At 36.4% G+C, this 15,321-nt stretch overlaps 2 long non-coding RNA genes across 4 annotated transcripts in view; one reads left to right on the top strand and one right to left on the bottom strand.

Annotated features, from left to right (window-relative positions):
• Positions 1-15,321, top strand: part of LOC140608076 (uncharacterized) — a 132,418-nt gene that overhangs the window by 6,351 nt on the left and 110,746 nt on the right. For 2 of the 3 annotated variants that reach the window (XR_012010050.1, XR_012010048.1), the window contains exon 2: positions 9,331-9,506. This is a non-coding gene — a long non-coding RNA (uncharacterized lncRNA). Of the gene's footprint in view, positions 1-9,330; positions 9,507-13,765; positions 13,964-15,321 lie in introns of all 3 variants that reach the window. The other variant, XR_012010049.1, reaches the window with a different exon arrangement.
• Positions 13,596-15,321, bottom strand: part of LOC140608077 (uncharacterized) — a 48,082-nt gene continuing 46,356 nt past the window's right edge. The window contains exon 4 of the long non-coding RNA XR_012010051.1: positions 13,596-13,882. This is a non-coding gene — a long non-coding RNA (uncharacterized lncRNA). The remainder of the gene's footprint in view (positions 13,883-15,321) is intronic.

Below are 15,321 nucleotides of genomic sequence, written 5' to 3'. Positions count from 1 at the left end.
TATACACAGTGGTGGAACTCTTAAGATGGTAGTAAACTTAAATGGGATTGAGCAATAAAATATTTGTTATAAAATGTGCCATATAATTTTGAATAGTGTATTTTAATTAGTGTTATTTTTAAAGTTTATTCTCCTTTTTATGGCTAACCTGACATTAGATGGATTAAAAATATAATTTAAAAGTTTTTTTAAATGTAGACTTATCCATTCAGTCAAATCTAAAAGTAACCTATGTTTATATAAATACATTAGCATTTGTCAATACTATTATTAGAATATGGGGTTATTTTTGTAGATACTTTTTCCCCTTCATCAGAGATGAACACATATGGGATCATGACTAATAAATTTGAAACTCACACTTGTAATTTCAATGAAAAATTGTAGTTTGGCATCAATTATTAACTTACAAATAATTGGAAAGGAGCAAATTATATTTTATGTTGTGTTTCATCCTGTTTTAAAGGTAGATTTGTACAAAGATGAGAAAATAAGAAGTGCCCTCATTTATACTTAACCAGTGAATGTTTCTCAAAGCAGAGCCCCTATACCAGCATAGTCAGCATCATGTGGGGAACTCATTAGAATGCAAATTTTCTGGGGGGATGATCCCAGACCTTTTTAATTAGAATCTGGTACTGGGGCCTAGTGCTGTGTTTAAACAAGTCTTCCAGGTGATTCTGATGCAGTATAATTTGAGAACCATAGTAAACCAGTTTTAATGACAAAAATTAGCTATTCTCAGAGAGTAAGTAAGAACCAATGGATAGCTCATTTAGAGCTATTTGGGTTTAGAGAAAACAAATTAAAAGAAAAACAGTGGGGATCCCTGGGTGGCGCAGCGGTTTGGCGCCTGCCTTTGGCCCAGGGCGCGATCCTGGGGACTTGGGATCAAGTCCAACGTCGGGCTCCCGGTGCATGGAGCCTGCTTCTCCCTCTGCCTGTGTCTCTGCCTCTGCCTCTCTCTCTCTCTCTCTCTGTGTGTGACTATCATAAATAAATAAAAAGATGTTCTTTAAAAAGAAAAACAGTGAAAAAAGGTGAGTTCATTATTTTTCATGAAAATTCCTTTAGAAATTCCAAAATTTTTTTTTTCTGAAGTCTTTAGAATGAATTAATAATTGTAATGAAATTCATGATGGGAATTTGAATTTTGGATTTCATATGATATTCTATGCTTATTGAATACCATGACTTCAATCATTGGGTCAGGTTACACATAATTATCAATGGCCAGTTTTAGTATTCATATGTAAATGTATAAGATTTAAAAATCATGGAAATGAATATTTAGCAACTGGCTTCTGAATGAAGAATTTGAAATGTGATTTATTTTCTTGGCTTTGTTAGCAGTGAATATATTAGCCCTGCTCTAATAAAATTCACATTTCCCTTCTCTGCTTACTGAATGAGCTGTTCAAAAGGCAGAGATCAAGAGTTTTGCTTAGTAAACAAGAATCAACAGACTTAGAGCAGGTGTTGCCAGCCTGATATTCAAGTTTCATAGGCGAACAATTTAAAAACACATTAGTGAAAGCAATTGTGTGGAAACTGTAAGTTTAAATTTATTATCTTTTGTTGCTATTTTTCAAGAAATTCATATTTTTTGAGGATAATTTTATAAATCACCATCAATCCTGTACCTAAATCTGTTTCTCTAACTTATGTGTGATATTATCTTACTAGGTTCTGTGAAGTCCACAGAGAGGACAGAGTATTTAATTCAATGTCCTATCACAATAAATTATTAAGAGCAGTTATTGGAGTTGACCATCAAACTGATCAAAACCTTCATGAGCAATGGAAGAAATTGCAGTGACAGACACTCTTGTATAGGATTCTAATTTTTATTTAGCAAATACTTATTGATCATTGATCATTTTCTAAATGTTAGAGCTGTGTTCTCTAGATGTAGTTTCTGTAAAGGCAGCATCATTATCAGCTGGAAACTTATTAGAACTGATAAAACCATGGGTATGCAACTCTAGACCTGTTGAATGGGAAACTCTGAGAATGGGCCCAGCATTCTGTTCTTGTTAAAATCGCATCCAGATGATTCTTACAGACATCAAAGTTTTAGAACTGCCCTAGAGCTAAGCATTGTATTAGGTACTGAGTATACCCAATGAAAGATAGGAGAGAAAGGAAGGGAAGAGAAGGGGAAGAAAGAATGAAAGATGCATGGACAGATAAAGTAGTATTCCTACTTGCAACTTATTCACAGTCTAGAAGAGAGTGCTCGATTGGCAAAACATGTAAATAGGCTTCAAGAAAGACATGTACCAGGTGGTTTTTCTTTTCTTTTCTTTTTTTTTTTTTTTTTTAAAGATTTTATTCATTTATTCATGAGAGAGAGAGAGAGACAGGCAGAGGGAGAATCAGGGTCCATGCAGGGAGCCTGACGTGGGACTCGATCCCAGGTCCCCAGGATCAGGCTCTGGGCCAAAGGCGGTGCTAAACTGCTGAGCCACCCGAGCTGCCCTGTACCAGGTATTTTGAGAACACTGTGGGACTGGTTGTTAGAGACAGCAGAGAAAGCTATACTTGAGTAAAAGCTTGTGAAGAGGCTTGCTAAGTAGGCTTCAGATAAGGCCCTGTCCCTGACTTGATACACTTCATCTCCTGCTCCTGCTCTGCCTCAGGCTTAGATTATTTTTACATATTTGATTTGGAAAATAAACTATGATTACTGATTATTTAGTCCTGAAAGCGTGTTTGTCGACATAAGAATAGTAATATAATCAATTACAGTCGGTTGGGGTATTTTTATGTTTCACAAGTACTTATGAATCACTTCAATTTACATAGTTTCTTTTTTTTAAGATTTTTAAAATTTATTCATGAGAGACACAGAGAAAGAGGCAGAGACACAGGCAGAGGGAGAAGCAGGCTCCCTGCAGGGAGCTGATGTGGACTCCATCCTGGGACTCTGAGATCACACCCTGAGCGGAAGGCAAATGCTTAACCACTGAGCCACCCAGGCATCCCACATAATTTCAAATAATAGACTTTTACATCTCTTAAAAGATGATTCTATAATTTTGCTTTGTCAAATAAGAAAAGAAAGGCATGGCAAGATCAATTTGTTTGCTCTAGATTTTAGGATTGTCAAGAGTTAAGTCTTACTACGCATTCTCTCACTGTGATCCCTAGGGTCTTCCCTTCATTACCATACTTATTTTTCCTCACAACTGAAAATAAGCTCTAATTATTTCAAATTTTGACCACTGTTGGGGAATTTTGTCTCTGTCTCAAAAGAATGCAGTAAAAATAAAATATTGCACACAAAAAACATTTTTATTTTTAAAATATTGTATTTATTTATTTGAGAGAGAGAGCGCACAGAGGGAGAGTTAGAGGTAGACTCCTTGCTGAGCAGAGAGCCTGATGTGGGGCTTGATCTCAGGACTCTGTGATCACAACCTGAGCCACCCAGGCACCCCAAGATTTTTTTAAATGACTTTTTAACATTTAGAATAAAACTAAATGTTGAAAATCAGTAAGTTTTTGAAACATTAATGTCCTCTTATCATTGCATAAACATGCCAAAGATGAGTGTGCAAGTGTGTGAAGGGGGGATTCTTATTACCTCTAATTCTGGTTAAAAATTATTGAAATCTTGAGCATTTTCCACAAGTTATTGAACCCTAGCAAAACAGTGTTATTCCTGACTTTTTGCAGTACTGATATTTGAAGATAAACAGTGAAAAGATTGCTGGTTTTCTATCGTGAAAATTGAAAATCTTGATAATTTTGTAACTTAAAAACATTGTGTTTTTCTATTTCAAGAACCAGTCCTTTTTAAACCTGGACTTGCCCTTTTCTAAATCCCTTTTGTTTAAGTCTTCTTTTCAAAAGGCCAATTTTCATGTATTAACTATACATTATTTTCTATTACAAAGGAAACTGTAAGAACCAAAAAAACAAACTAAATTTAATAAGCTTAATTTTTTCATTACCTTCACAAGTTGAGTGATGTCCCTTCAACATACATGTCAATCCAGGAGCTTAGAATGTGACCTTACTTGCCATAAGAGTCTTTACAGGTATAATTAAGGTAAGGACCTTAAGAAGAAATCATGCTGAATTTGAGTGGTCCCTGAATAAAATGATGAGTGTCCTTTTGCGAGACAGAAAATGAAGGGAACCTGGCTGGCTTCGTCAGTTAAGCATCTGCCTTTGGTTCAGGTCATGATCCCTGGGTCCTGGGTTCCAGCCCTGCATTGCCCTTCCTGCTCAGCCAGGAGTCTGCTTGTCCCTCTCCCTCTGCTCACCAACACCCTCCACCTCACTCCGGCCCCCATTCATGCTTTCTCTCTGAAATAAATAAGATTTTAAAAGGAAAAAAAAAAGAAGACAGATACAGAGCAGAAGTTCATGTGAAAATGAAGGAAGCAAATGGAATAGTGCATCTACAAATGAAGGAATGCCAATGATTGACAATAGCCATTCGATACTAGGAGAGAGGCATGGAATAGATTGTCCAGAACCTCCAGAAGGAACCAACCCTAGTGACACTTTGGGCCGACTTCTGCCCTCCAGAACTGTAAGAGAATACATTTCTGTTGTTTTAAGCTACTGAGTTTGTGGTAGTGTATTACTACAGCCCTAGGAAATTTAAGACACTATTCATGAATGATAGATCAGTGTACTTCTTTTTAAAATTTCTCTGACCATCTTTCATTGACCACAAGTACCTTTCTTTGGATGTAAGTTGAAGTCATGTCACTTGTGCATTAGAAAAGCTTACCAGAATATCTGTTACAAAATTACTGCTCTGGATTCTTAACTTCCACCTTTAGAATTGAGTGAATTTCATTGAATCAGACAAGGTTCAGTGGAAAACAGAAACCATATTAGATATTTTAAAGAGGACAAGATCTATACAGGGAATTAGATGCTCATAAAATAGGAAGGTTAAGGCAGCAAGTTCTAGTCTGAATCTCCTTGAATAACTCCTAGTATTAATTCAACAATAATCTGCTGGGGGAGCTAATACCCTAAGGCAACCTCTTGGGTTATGATTGAAGCAGAAGCTTCACTGTAACATTTGCCTCTCAATATCAAGGAAGCTGGAGGTAGGAGACCCATACCTTTGATTCAAAGAACTTACATCAGGGACACCTGGGTGGCTCATCGGTTGAGTGCTTTTGGCTCAGGGCCTGATCCCGGAGTCACGGGATGGAGTCCCACATCGGACTCCCTCCATGGAGCCTGCCTCTCCCTCTGCCTGTGTTTCTGCCTCTCTCTCTGTGTCTCTCATAAATAAATAAATAAATAAAATCTTAAAAAAAAAAAAAAAGAATTTACATCAAATAGCTTCCTAGTAGCCATGGCCAAAAACCTTGGCCTACTTCTGCCATTTTAATCAATTATGAATACATCCAGTTGGCAAAACCAGTCGTCTCCAGAATTCTAGCTTCAAGAACTTGTATAAAATGCATATTTAAAAAAAAATGCATATTTCAGATTCCAAACCTCCCTACGGTTAGAAGGACCCCGCATTTGGTTTAATGCTCTACTGTTGCCATCTTGAAATTCTTAACAAGGAGCTCATATTTTCGTTTTGCATTGAGCCCGCAAAATTATGTAGCTGGTTCTGTCAGCCCTGTATAGAGCTCTGACATTTTATCCCGTGCTAATATTGCAAGGACAATTGTTGCGGTTTTGCTTTTGTTGCTTGCCTTTCTAAATCCCACTTTCCAGGATTGTGTTGGTTCTGTTGACTCTTGACTAAATCAGTGTGGTGCATCTTCCCAGCTTCCTTGGAGCTTCAGCTAGCACCTACTTGTTACCTTTTGCTGCAGTTGCACTATACTCCTGAAATCCCCAAATTTCTACTCTTCACCTACAGCCATACTCTCCCAATGCTGAAATTTTCCTGCCTATTCAGACTTTCTTTTTTCTCATACTCAGTTTTATTTGAAATTAATCCTAAGTTGGTATATAAACAGAATCTGGTGCATTGACTCACTAGCGTGGCCTTTCTACCACCAACAAAGCAAGACTGTCATGCATTGAAGCTAGCCTTTGCACACAGCTTTCCTTAAATTTACTTTATATCTTCAATAACGATGCTGTGTGTGTTACAATTGTGTAACAGGAGGCAGCTTGTCATTTGGTATAAAGTATACCAATTAGGGAACATGGAGACCTTGGTTCATGTCCCAGTTCTGGTTAACTACTCATGAGACCTCTGGATATTTCTTTTCCCTCTCTCTGAACCTATAAATTGGAGGGGCTGTACTAAATGGACTGTAAATTCCTTTCCCAGTCAGATTTTTTTTTAAATAAATATGCTAACAAGCATAGCTGGCCTCATAGATTTTGTTGTAAGAAAAAAATACATTTTTTTTTTCCTGTGATGGTATACTGTAGATGCAGGGAAGTGATTACTAGTATTCAAATGTGGCATGCTGTTTCCATGTTGTAGGCAATCATGCTAAATAAAAAAATAATAATTTTAACTAAAATAAATACTGTGTTTTGCATGACAGGAAACTAATGCTAGCTTCTCAATATTCACTGCAGGCAAAATGATATTAAGACCTGATCCTGGGATGCCTGGGTGGCTCAGCGATTGAGCATCTGCCTTTGGCTCAGGGCATGATCCTGGTCATGGGATCAGGTCCCACATTCAGCTCCCTGAGGGAGCCTGCCTCTCCCTTTGTCTATGTCTCTGCCTCTCTCTGTGTGTCTCTCATGAATAAATAAATAAATCTTAAAAAAAAAAAAAAAAAAAAAAAAAAAAAAGACCTGATCCTGTGCTTAGGTAGTTTCTGGAAAAAAAAAAAAAAAAAAGAGAGAGAGAGAGAGAGAGAGAGATTCAAGTTGAGGGCAAACAATATTAAAATAAAAAGGGAGGAGATCCCTGGGTGGCTCAGCAGTTTAGCACCTGCCTTCAGCCTGGGGCGTGGTCCTGGGGTCCTGGGATCAAGTGCCACATCGGGCTCCCTGTGTGAAGCCTGCTTCTCCCTCTGCCTGTGTCTCTGCCTCTCTCTCTCTCTGTGTGTGTGTCTCTCATGAATGAATAAATAAATAAAATCTTAAAAAAAATAAAAAGGGAAAAAAGATAGTACATGAGAGTGGTTGAGGATGAGATTGATAAAATTATTTTTCAGACAGTTTACCCCATGCCACTGCCTCCTGTGGGTGACAAGCAATATAATAAAAGGTGTTGCTATAACAACACTAATTAATTATAATGGGACTTCATGCACAGTAGCTTAGACCCAATTCATGATGCTCTTATATGTCACAGAAAATGTGGCAGACATGCTTATGTAGAAGTGTGTTGAGATGTGAGGTGATGTGCAAGGCAGTTGTGACTATTTTAACCTGTGCTTGGACTGTCCTGTATATGATCCTGTTTTTTTTTTTTTTTTTTTTGGTAAACATATGGCATGGCCATCAGAGCTAATGAAGCTTAGAGTGTACATGTACCATGGACACTCTTTGAAGTCAAAGGAAAATTGTGATAAAGCACAGATTTGTGGAACCCAGGTTATCACTAGCACCGATTTAGAGGGCTGAAAAGAGTCATGGCTGTCAGTACAGTTATGGAAATTAGTCCTAGGGATACTAAAATGACTATAGTAACCATCTGACAGAAATGAAATCCAAAGTAAGCAGTAAAGAATCTGTGATGTATATGCAGTAGGAAGATACCCAAAACTATAAATAAAATAAAATTAGGTACCCAGATGTCTGAATATTACTGTGGATATATAAAATGTCATTGTTAGTGCTTTAGTTACTGAATTCATAGTTTCTATTTTCTCTTCCCAAATGCCATGTTTTCCATAGTTTTTTGTTTGTTTACAGTAATTGCTACTGCAAAACACCACTGTGCTAAAATCGAACTTATTTTCTTTGGGGGTATGTTGTTATGGGATATCCCACATTATTACAAATTCTAAAGAGAAGTTAAAAAGAACTACTAGCTTAAAGTGATTGTTAGAAATATTGAGCTAATTTATTTCTGAGAGATGTCTCAGGTGGAGACAGCTGCCAAGGCAGATAACTAAGCAATCTACCAGGAGAGGAGAAATTTGAACTCTCAGCCCTGATAGAAACAAGAACAACAACAACAACCCGTCTTGTAGTGTGGATTAAAGAAAAGCAGACATTTGGAAGGCAAGGTGGATGCTTCCCATTTAGCAATGTCGAACCTGATTCTCATGTTCCTGCATTCGGCTGCCAGCTGTGTATGGGGCTGCCAGCGACTGTTATTCCCCTGCAGACACAACAGCAGCTGTAGCACCACCTGTGTAAGGAGATGAGCCTGAGAGACGAGAGAATTACATTGACCTCAGGCTAGTTTTGTCTTTCTCTAATTTCTGCACTACTGTCAGATTTGAAAAAGAAAATCACCACCTTGTGATATTGTCTCATCAGACCCCTCAGTGCTCTCTGTAGGGCACTGGGTAGCAATCATAAGCATATAAATGCAGAACACATCACTGAAAAGGACATGAGCTCTTTGGTCCTTTTAATCTAAATCAGATGGATAAAGGATAGACTCAAGGAAGAAATGTGATAACAGGGAGTAAAAACTACTAAGTATCTAATGGTGGAGTTCATCATCATTTAACCTTAGGGAATCTACAGTTATTAGTCAAGAGTTCCCAGTAGAGGTCTGTGAGGAGCCAGAAAAGGAAGGACTGCAAGTAATTTGTTTTCTTGATGTGAAATAGAAGGTTGCTGCAGGACTATGAGGAATTTGAAAAGAATGTTCAGAAAATAGATAATGTATATACATATGTAAGAAAGAGTAAAAATAATGTTAACTTGCTTAGAATAAAAGAAGTAAATGAGAGGGTGTAATGAAGTAATTGATGTTTTTCAAGATAGGTAATAGACTAATAAGATAAAGGAAAATGAAATGAAAATAAAAAGGATTATCTTACACTAGGAGCATAATTATGCAGTCACTGTTAAAGTCCTACTGGTTTTATTCAGGGCTTTGGATAGAACAAGAAGACGTATGCTTCAGTAAGGTTCTTAGAGCTGCAGTGTTTCTTTCAGTAATAATTTTAGAAAAATTAGGCAGAAGATAATGATCAATAGATTTTTTAAAAAGGTCATACCTATATTTTAAAAAAAGTGCTTTTGAGGAATTTATGAAAGGATTGCGTTTCAGAATCGCATGTTTAAACTTACTGCATTAGTATGTATCAGTGACTTTTATCAATTAACCAGAAATCTGGGTCTATCAGCAGAATTCATCCATCCATCTTTGCTGTGAAACTGGAAACAGATTTGTTTAAATTATTGGTCTTTTAATTTGCCTCATTTTGTCTCCTGTCTGAGAAGCCTGTTTATTTTCAGGCAGCTGCATATGTTGGCATGATTGATGAGATCTGCTACAGTCAAGCAAGCAGCCCTGGGTGACCAGTTTACCCTTCCCCGCTAGGGTTCCAGCTGCCAGTTGCCCCCATTCTGTGACAGCTTCTCCTTCTCCTCACCTTGTCATCAAGCCAAGATTGTACACTGTAGGAGAACAGGTAAGCATCTGCCTCCATAATCATTGCCAACAGCTCTCCATTATCAACTGCCAGGGGTGCTTCAAAGCAATGTGGAGTTCTTTCTCTTGACACAGAGACCAAGTGTTTTTATACCTGAAACAAGCTTTGTCTTTACTGACTGGGGAACCTCACATGTAAAGTCTTTTTTTTTTTTTGAACCTGCATCACACATCACTATAATATTATAAAACAGGTCATTGCACTCCCACCCACTGCAGGTATTCTAGATTAGACTATGCAAAGCCCTGTCATTTAAAGACAGGATTTTTTTGTGATTATTATAATATTCTTCTATAGCAGAAAAATTAAAGAGCTCTGTCAGACATTTTCACTCCAACATGATGTAAATTAAATCTACCTATAAAGGTGAATTATCTTGCAGCATCTGTCCTTCTGTTTGTAGAGCAACATGTGTGGATCAAAACCACACTAGAGAAAGCATGTTTGCATATAACAACATTAAAGTGAACTCTATTGTTTTGGTTTTTAGCTGCATGATACTCACTGTTTTAAATGATCTGTTGTTGTGATTTGATATTTATAGAGTCCGTGCTAATCTAGGAACTGCAGGGACTGTCAATACAGTATAAGTTTTGCTTTTAAAAGGACCTAAGTTTCTATAATAATCTATATTATTAATTATATTTATGCATGTGACTATTGGTGTGTAGAGAATATGGTACATAATTTGACATAGATATATGTTTGTCAGAATAACAATAATTTGCTTCAAAGCAGTTAGAAAAGGAAATGTTATACAGTGGTTATTAAGATTGAAGACTTTCACAGACATGATTTGGTTAAAATCCTGAGTTGGTACATATCAACTGTAAGATCTTGGACAAGTTATTTAACTTCACAGAACATAAATTTCCTTATCTCCAAATGGGGATAGTGAAACTTACCTTTTGTGGTTTGTTCTGAGAACTGAATATGAAAATATATGTAAATATATGTAAAGCTCTTAGTGCAGTGTTTGACACATAGCTATTATTATTTCTAAAGCAGTGAATAAAAAACACAAGATTGTTTACTAATAGGTCCTGAGATTACCATGATCCACACTCTAAGAACCTTGTATCAGTTGAAGTTTATTAATATGCTTGTATATAAAAGATACAGCATATTAGTAGAATGGGGGAGTAGTTTTTTTCTGCAAATTCTTGTCCCAGTGTAGAGACACTTAATTGAATTTAGCAAGTTAGGGAAAGTAATCTGATTTGTTTTCTCTATAAAGGCACAGGATTTGAGGTCTATTAGGGCTTTTCTTTATGTGAGGACTCATGGTGGTGAACTTGATGCACAGTTGGCCTCTTTAACTTCTTGGTGTCTTCTTGAAAAAATTATTTCATACATGTAATTCTCACTTTCTTGATAAGTAACATGGTAATGAGTATTAGTGAAATAATTTATGGAAATCACTTGGCATAGAGCTTGGTTTATTACCTGTTTGTACTTAATACTATTATTATTATCAGTTATTTTCCTTATATTTAAGTTTAACTGAAATTAGAGAATTGCCCTCCAATGGTTATATTAATATGAAAAATTATATTCTAACACAATTTTGATTAAGAATGTTATTGGTTTCTGGATAATAAATCAAGAAGTTGAGGTGAAGAACCTTTATACAGTCGGGCTCTTATTTCCCCTACCTATAAATCCCAGAAGATAGATAGAAAGACAAGTGTATTTCTGTAGGTGTTAAAAAATCCTTACCACTGGGCAGCCTGGGTGGCTCAGCAGTTTAGCGCCGCCTTCAGCCCAGGGCCTGATCCTGGAGACCTGGGATGGAGTCCCATGTCGGGCTCCCTGCGTGGAGCCTGCTTCTCCCTCTGTTTGTGTCTCTGCCTCTCTCTCTCTCCCCCTCTCTGTGTCTCACATGAATAAATGAATAAAATTAAAAAAAAAATCCTCACCATGGGCTATAGTTTTCTCTCATTTATCTTCCTGTTACTCTCAGGGAAATACCCATTGTGACCGGCATGTGACCATAGCTAATAGCAAAAGCTTTAAGTCTAAGAAAACCATCCTTTTTCTTTTTTCTTTTTTTCCTTTCACCAGTTATTGTCATGACTGGGACTAGTCACAATGGTTTATAAGTAGTTCATCAACAATACAATAAAAAGTATTTTAATCATATTTTAACTTGTTATGATACTCTGATGTTGGAATATTTATGGAGTGACAGACATGAAAGGAACATGGATACAAAACAGCTAGGTTACTTTGGATTATAACCTCAAGGCAGGGAAGTAGTACCCACAGCACGGAAGGCTCAGAGTATTTATCAGCATAACAAATGGGTGTCATATGTGAATGGGAAAGCAGAGGAACATCCTACAAACAAAATTTAAGGTAAATTTTTACCCTACTAGGTAAGCACTAGTGCATATGCCAGGAGTTCTTAGGTTAATATAGAAGAATATGGATAATTTTTAGTAAGTAAAAATGGCTGAGAATGGAACATTTAATGTAATAAAGCGTGAAAATGGCAGATGGAATAAAAGGATGAATTGGGAAGTTTTTATCTTTTATTTTCAATTGACTTAAAATTACTCATTATTTCATTTGCTCTTAACTTTGGCAAGCCCCATTACCTAGAAAACATCTATCTGCTTTCTCTTACACAGTGGAATATATATATATTTTCTCTTGGACTTTGAGATTGAGATTACCATCATATATAACACAATAATGTGATGATTAGTGTCCATTGCCCTGCATGAAAAAAGAGAAAATAATTCATGAAAATAGCTGTTGTCATAACAGAAGTAATATATGTTGGTCAATAGTGAAATGACAGATGAAAATTTAATCCTTAAATCATTCAGTGCTTTGGGGTCATTTAATTTTTGGTGTTCCTCAATTTCCACAAAAAGTAAACAGTATTAGGTATACTATCCAATTCATACCTTATTATGGGTACTAATTTTAATGAGAGCTTTTATTAAATGCAAGCAAACGCTATCAATCTCTATTAAAATATTTTTATATTAAATTATCTCAAAATGGAATTTTTGTTTTAGGCATGGAGTGACCATTGTGCCTGTAATGTTTCGTTGAGAAAGATTGTGTTTGTATCTCAATAGGGTTCAAGGATGGAGAATGTATTGATAAATTGTGTTTCACCAGCAGTGAGGTGTAGAGTAATATATTGGCTATTTCTGAGCCAAATAATCAAATAACCAACTTGTTTTACTGGCACAATCTTATTCACACCTTTATATCTGTGGTAATTGTTGGCGATTTCTCCTTTTTCAAAAAGTTAATCCTATTTTGTGGCAGTGAGTTATCAATTTACTGCCTCTCATTTCATTTCCTGTTTCATTAAACTGGAGCTTAACCCTGTGAATAGGTTGGACTTACAAGAAACTGACAACTTGAACCTATAATAACTCTAAGTCTCCCTGTGCCATTTAAGCAGCCTGGCCACCTGTGCCTGAAGAAATAAGCCAAAAAATTGTGCTGAAAAACTCTGATAATCTCTCTGGGTGGGGGTTGGGGAGCAGACACTTGCAAGGGGGGCGGGTACTAATTCTACTAATTCTTCTTGCTACTTGACCCAGTAATAGAGTCAGATCTCAACATGAAAGTAAATAAATGGCTCCAGGGAGACAATCCTGTAAATCTTCAGAGTGATACATTATCTCTAGCTTCCAAAGCCTTTGCTATTTATATCTCCTCTTTACTTAGAAAGCCTGGATTATGTAAAAGCATGAAAATATTCAAGGAGAGTATCTTTCAACAATTCATTATGAAGAACAGCAAGGACACTCTTGGCCCACAGGAATTTCTGGTAGCACCTCATTAATCTTGACCTCCCAAGAAATCAAATAGATGAGAGCTTACTAGAATACTTCATGACTTATATAAAAGAGAGAAAAAAGCCTTCTAGATCTGGCCAAAAATCTGACTTGAATCAGTACAATGAAAAATCATGGCCTTGTACCCAGTTTTTAGACTAAATTAAAGCCAGGCTACCAATATAGAGCACCTTGATTGAAAGGGAGGCTGGTCCTGCCTGGGACATCAGATAATTATGCAGCCTGAGTTTTCCCTCTTTAACCCATTTATTCATAAAGTTGGGTGTGTGCAGCAAGTATCATCAAGTAGAAGTAATAGATAAAAAGTGTGTTTGAGCAAGACCAGGATATACAGGTAAGTTGCATAAGCAAATGTTTCAGTTGTTTTTTTTTTGAAACTGATTTTTTTCTTCATGGCCTCCTTTCCTTCAGTCCCCATCTTTTGACTCATGAGAATTCCATACAACCAGTTGACTGAAAATGAAACACTGGAGCCTGGTTTACATCTGGGTCTGCAAGATATTCTGGTCCTTCCTGAAAGTGCAGTACCTGAAAGTATAATTGCAACATTATATCCCCATCCTCCACTCAGAATACCTGCAAATATCAAGGACCCACTCTTAATCACAGGTAACCCACATTAAGTACCTAGGATTCAGTCTACACTGGCACTGTCTAATATGAGTGCTTTCTAAAACAGCTGCTAACCACATATGACTACAGAGCACTTGAAATGTGACTAATGATACTGGGGAACTGAACTTTTTCTTAAGATTAGCTAATTTTCTTAAGATTAGCTAATATAAATTTAAATGTGTATAGCCACATGTGGCTAGAGGACATGTAGTTTGAGACAAATTTTGTTTTATTTGCAAAATACATAGATCAGGTATTAATATCTTATCTCTTTAATAGCTTCCAAATCCGCCCTCTCCTTAACTGATGGTGACCTCCTTTAATTCATTTTTTTCACCTGTATCATTGCATCATCTTCCTATATGATACCATCATTGCACCCCACCCTAAGATGTTTGTAAAATATAAAACTTCAGTTGTCACTTCTCTGTTTACAAAGAACACTCCACCCCATAAAGCCATCAATAATTTGGTCCCAGATTTGCTCTCTAGCCTCATATTCTTGCCACATCATCAGAAACTCACCCAATTCAGGAGGACATATCACTCACTCCTAAAATCATGTTTTAAAAAATTACGCATTTCTATGTCTTCTTGACACACATTCTAATTGTTCTTTCTGGAATGCTTTCTCCAGTGTTTTCACTGATGTTTCTCCAGTGTTTTCACTGATGTTTCTCTAATTGCTCCTTTAAGACTAAGCTTATTTGCAATGTGGTGATCTTTAACTGTCCCTATTCCCCAAGGAAATCTAAATTAAGGGTCTCTCTTCACTGGTTCCAAAACATGCAGTTTTACTACCCCAGTGATAACTAATAAATTGACAACTAACTGTAGTTATAAGTAAAGGCTAAGTAGTCCAGAAACTCACAAGATAGGATGTTTCCTTCAGGGTTAAGTACTCACTAAAAGAAAACCCCTGAAAAATGGCCAGAATTGCCAGAAATTAAGTAAGGTATCTAATACGATGGTTTGCTCATCTATTTGATGATTTAAACATGATAGTTTTGAAATACTTAGGTTGTCAGTGAACTTTATTAAAATAAACTAAAGATTTTTCCTCACTTCCCTTCAATATTAAATAATTTTATGTTGAAAAAAAAAAATCCCTATCCAGGCTCACTTTGGCAGCACATATACTAAATTTAGAATGATACAGGGAAGATTAACATTTACAAGGATGACATGAAAATTCGTGAAAAATCTCTCCACCCAGATTTCAATTTACAGTATATTCAAAAGCATAAAATTGAAGGACAAGAAAATTCTTGATTTTTATGTGTTCCAAAGCATCCCATGTAACAGAACATGGTGGCAATATTTATCACCTTTTATATAATAAGTTCTTTTGA

Source organism: Canis lupus, chromosome 17, assembly GCF_048164855.1.
Source record: "Canis lupus baileyi chromosome 17, mCanLup2.hap1, whole genome shotgun sequence".
Classification (NCBI taxonomy): domain Eukaryota; kingdom Metazoa; phylum Chordata; class Mammalia; order Carnivora; family Canidae; genus Canis; species Canis lupus.
Note: the sequence above shows the minus strand (reverse complement) of the source record. Positions and strands in the feature narration are given on the sequence as shown.